Source organism: Oncorhynchus tshawytscha, linkage group LG29 (assembly GCF_018296145.1).
Source record: "Oncorhynchus tshawytscha isolate Ot180627B linkage group LG29, Otsh_v2.0, whole genome shotgun sequence".
NCBI lineage: Eukaryota > Metazoa > Chordata > Actinopteri > Salmoniformes > Salmonidae > Oncorhynchus > Oncorhynchus tshawytscha.
In genome coordinates this window covers 22368412-22374237 of record NC_056457.1, presented here as the reverse complement: position 1 = coordinate 22374237, position 5826 = coordinate 22368412, and positions in this window count along the sequence as shown.

Sequence of the window (5826 nt, the reverse complement as noted above, 5' to 3'; positions counted from 1 at the left end):
GACATAGAGTTTTCTTTTGTTGGAGTTCCGACTGCTGCCGACCTACACATTGCTCTCTACAGACTGAGTCCACACTAACTCTCAACTTTATGTATGATGTTTTGGGGGTTTTTTCCCATAGGAATAGAGTCAACACTCCATGCTGCTTTGATCAGGGATGGGCATCTTTGATGAGGGTGGGGGCCACAAAAACGAATCTCATCATGAGGGGCCGCAGTGGCTCACTGGTCTGTGTACCCACATCCATACCAGTCAGAGCCGGCCCTAGGCTTTTGGGGGCCCTAAGTGAACATTTGTAGCTAGCAAAACATTTTAGCGCCGTCCACTTAACAGCGGAGAGTACATTTCCTGTAATTCTGTTCATGTTGCCATAGTGTGGAGAGAAATGTTTGCAGTTTTAAATATATGAGTGAGAGTGACTAACAAACTAAATGTGCCTCCCTCCCCCCCGGTTGGTAATTTTACCATGATTACTACCCATTTAGTTAGCTGGCTAGACTAATTTAGCAATCAAACATTTTTTTAGGTAACATGGGCTAATTGAGTGACTGACATAATGAGAAAAACTGCTGATGCATAACCACATTTTGAAGTTGCACCGTGTGTATTCAAACTCTGAACATTAAGTTGAGAGCCTGACTGAGTTCCTAAACATATTTTTGTTTGTTTTTGGGGGGGAAATTGATCCGCGGGCCTACAAAAGGGTGGCGACCCATGGATAAAACTCGTTGACTACTCAGGATGCTTTCAGTGTTGCTTGAGCATTTGAAAACAACGATAAATGTAAGGTTACTTTTAATACTGTCTATTGAAAGGCTAGGTCCATGCTAGGAAGAAAATAAATTGCCATGTGCCATTTGAGTTTGAGATTGCTACATTTTAAACAGTTGATCTGAACATCCCGGTTTGTAAAGTTTTTGAACATCATGCAACGGTTGTGAATATACCTTTGGTGGGAGTGTCAAGAACATCACTGTTGAGAGTTATTTCTGGTTGCAAGCATATGGATCCAGGAATGAATGGAATTATATATTACATTGTTACATTCTATATTACATGTATTTAATTATTTTTATTGTTGTAGTAGGGACAATAACATTACTAATTTAAAAAAAATATATATATATATACTGAACAAAAATATAAATGCAACATGCAAAAATGTCTTAAGATTCTTCGGAGTTACAGTTCATATAAGAAAATCAGTCAATTGAAATACATTAATTACGTCCTAATAAATGGACCTCACAGGACTGGGCACAGGTGTAACTATTGGTGGTCCTTGGAGGGACATTCAGAATTTGTTTTTCTGCGCAAATGGGGCTTTATTAAAGACAGCAATACTCCTTATGCCGGATGTGGAGGTCCTGTGCTGGGTTGTGAGGCTGTTTGGATGTACTGCCAAATTCTCTAAAATGACATTGGAGGCAGTTTATGGTAGATAAATGAACATTCAATTATCTGGCAACAGCTCTGGTGGACATTCCTGCAGTCAGCATGCCAATTGCACACTCCCTCAACTTGAGACATCTTTGGCGTTGTGTGACAAAATTGCACATTTTAAAGTGTCCTTTTATTGTCCCTAGCACAAGGTGTACCTGTGAAATGATTATGCTGTTTAAGCAGCTTATTGATATGCCACACCTGTCAGGTGGATGGATTGTTTTGGAAAAGGAGAAATGCTCACCTACAGGCATGTGAACACATTTGTACACAAAATTTGAGAGAAATAAGCTTTTTGTGCATATGGAACCTTTCTGAGATTTTTTATTTCAGATAATGGAACATGGGACCAAAGCTTTACATGTTGCGTTTATATTTTTGCTCAGTGTACTTTAAGGATCTTGTTTTTATATACATTTTATTTGTATGTTTACCTCACATAATATAATTTAAAAGTATGCATGCAGGTGTCTGTAATTCAATAAATGTGGCAAAAACAAATGAACACATTTCTGTAGCATACAAAATATTGTTTACAACGGTGGGGGTGCCAAGATGGAGGTGCTGTGGCTTCAAAACAGCACCCCCTATAAGTGAAGACTTGGTGGACTGTATATTCTTTAGGTTAGGTTTTATTTCATGTGTTCACTCCCATGTGCTGGTAAGGGTACAGATGACAGACAGGTAGGATTCCAGTTGAGAGGGTTTAATAATGCTGAAGATGCACAGGCACAGAACAGCAACGCACAGTGTATGTAGTACGGATGGGCTAAGGCACTTAGTGGTCTGGCAACTTGCTTCAACCAAAGTGTGTGTGCGTGTGTGTATGGTATATCAACAAGGATGCACACTGATATCCAGCTCCAGGGCTGGAGCCCTCTGCGCCGGTGCCCAGTCCAGGCACGGCGGCCAGCCCAGCTCCATGACCAGAGCCTTCCTCTGCGCCGGTGCCCAGTCCAGTCACGGCGGCCAGCCCAGCTCCAGGGCCGGAGACCTCTGTGCCAGTGCCCAGTCCAGGCACGGCGTCCAATCCAGCTCCATGACCAGAGCCTTCCTCTGGCCATGGTCGGATCCGGGGTCTGGGGGGGGCTACGACCTGCACCGGAACCGCCACCGACACTAGTCACCCCCCTAATCCCCCTATTTGCTTTTAGGTTTTGCGGAGTCCGCACCTTTGGGGGGGGGGGGTGTGATCACGCTCTCCACAGCCGATGTGAGAAAGACCTTTAAACAGGTAAACATTCACAAGGCTGCAGGGCCAGACGGATTACCAGGATGTGTACTCCGAGCATGCGCTGACCAACTATAAAGTGTCTTCACTGACATTTTCAACCTCTCCATGTCTGAGTCTGTAATACCAGCATGTTTCAAGCAGACCACCATAGTCCCTGTGCTCAAGAACACTAAGGTAACCTGCCTAAATGACTACCGACCCATAGCGCTCACGTCTGCAGCCGTGAAGTGCTTTGAAAAGCTGGTCATGGCTCACATCAACACCATTATCCCAGAAACACTAGACCCACTCCAATTTGCATATAGATCCACAGATGATGCAATCTCTATTGCACTCCACACTGCCCTTTCACACCTGGACAAAAGGGACACCTATGTGAGAATGCTATTCATTGACTACAGCTAGGCGTTCTACATCATAGTGCCCTCAAAGCTCATCACTAAACTACGGACCCTGAGACTAAAATCCTCCCTCTGTAACTGGATTCTGGACTTCCTGACAGGCCGCCCCCAGGTGGTAAGGGTAGGTAACAACACATCCAACATGCTCAGTCCCCTCCTGTACTGCCTGTTCACTCATGACTCCAACACCATCATTAAGTTTGCCGATAATCACCGACAACGACGAGACAACCTATGGGGAGGAGGTCAGAGACCTGACCATGTGGTACAATGACAACAACCTCTCCCTCAACGTGGTCAAGACAAAGGAGATGATTGTGGACTACAGGAAAAGGAGGACCGAGAACAACGCCCTTCTCATCGACGGGGCTGTAGAGGAGCAGGTTGAGAGCTTCAATTTCCTTGGCGTCCACATCACCAACAAACAAACATGGTCCAAGCACACCAAGACAGTCTTGAAGAGGGCACGACAAAACCTATTTCGCATCAGGAGACTGAAAAGATTTGGCATCATATCCTCAATGTTATGCATTTTCAGCCATTCCTGAACCTGAGACCAAAAACATGCTACCTGAGGGCAATACCAAAATAAATGGTCTATTGATTCTGTATCCTCACATCAAAATTTAAAAAAAAGATGATTATGCCTTAAATATTCAACATTATGTTGGTGGCAAGAATTCTATATAACAATTTTAGTCTTGAAGTCTTGAATCTCATACCATGGAATCGGTACATCAAAAAAATATCTTCCCAACTATTTGTATGGCACAGCTGTCAACATCCTGGTCCTCAAATGAAACTGGTATAGGTTTTGTGTTATTGATTTTATTGCAGACATGCTCCGGTACTTTGGTGACTAAGAAACACATTTTTAAACCTCCCACTTTGGGCTGGATGTGTCAATGTGTTGTTCAGACATGCATAATCTATGAGCAGCATTACTGTTTTACATCAATTTACTGTTTTACCTCAATTTGCTAGGGCCAGCCCCCTAGCAATTCGAGTTCTAGCCAATGTGCTTCAGCCCCTCATATTTGACTGACCTTAAGCAGGCCTGCCCAGCGTTATCCAATGAGGTTGCAGGGTGGGCCCAACGGCTCAGTGGACACAGCAGAGCGAGAGAGGGCAATGAACTGGTGCACATATCTGCACATATGTGGCGTAGTATGCATTTTTGAGGACCTTTTGGCTAGTGAATGCTACTTTCAGAACTACTGGCAAAAACATATACAAAAGTACCGGAGAATATCTTTAATTTCTGTATACTTAGTTCTGTATTTTTAGCTATCGTTTTTTTTGTGTCCCACCTTTGGATGGCGTCACCTCACTGTTCCTTATTTAACCTTTCACTTTGGAAAATAGTTTCTGCTAAATGGATATATGAATTGGGGGACGTAGCCTAGAGAGAAGCCTAGCGAGTACCATTAGCCAGAAGGTTGCTGGTTCAAATCCAATGGGGGGGGGCAACTGAAAGGCTGCTGGTTTCCGATCCCAGGTATCATCTACTGTACTGTTGTGCACGTGAGCAAGATACTTAATACCTAAAATAGCTCCATGGGGCACTGCACTGCAGCTGACCCTGTGGTCTTCCCAAGGTGTGTGTTCTGTTGTAGGAGAGCAGAAGGCACAGTTCCATCTAATCAGAGCTGGACTAATAAAGTTGTATTCTACTCTATTTTATTTTTTGGTTGCTGGTGTCCTGCAAGAAATGAAGGCCACAAGTCTATCAGGGAGAAGAAGAGGATCCATGAGGAGCTACTGAGGGATGTGAACAGGTTCATGAGATTTGTATTTTAGTTACTTTAGCAGACACTCTTATCCAGAGCGACAGGCCCTATAGAGCCAGATGGACTGTCTGCTGGACCAGGCCATTGACACCAATGTTCTGGGTGAGCTGGGGCCCTAGGGCCTGTCGGTATAGAGCCAGGTGGACTGTCTGCTGGACCAGGCCATGGACCCCAACATTCTGGTGGGCTGGGGCCCTAGGGCCTGTCGGTATAGAGCCAGGTGGACTGTCTGCTGGACCAGGCCATGGACCCCAACGTTCTGGGTGAGCTGGGGCCCTAGGGCCTGTCGGTATAGAGCCAGGTAGACTGTCTGCTGGACCAGGCCATGGACCCCAACATTCTGGTGGGCTGGGAACCCATGATCTGAAACACACACACACAACTACTAATGAGATGCTCCTCTGAGACAAAACTTAACCATGTTCTAATACTTCAAAAACACGCTCTTCCTTCCTTGAAGTAATCACTGACCCAACAAAACATTAAAGGTACAAGAAATGATTCTGGATCAGGGATTTCTTCAAGGGAGAAACAAAGCATGCATTCCTATAGTATTCACAGGGTCAATGACTGTTGCTCATGTTATTGTGACAATGTTGTTTCTTATAGATTATGAAGTTGGTACATGAAGCCTTATTTTGTTTGTCATTTAGCAGACGCTCAGAGCGACCTGAGTGCATAGATTTTCAGACTTTTTTTCTCTTCTTAGTACTGGCCCCCATGGGAATCGAACCCACACGCTGAAAGCGCCATGCTCTACCCTACTGAGCCACACGGGACCACCTTATTGCCTTAGTCTCTTGTCAGTAATTTGTTATGCTTGAAAAAAATTCCGTTAATGAATCCAAACACACACTCAAATTACACTTCTATATTGTTTAACAAGCTTTTCAATTTGTTTGGGATGCACTACATGGCCCTTCATTACTACACAGCCTTATCACTTAACAGCATTCCT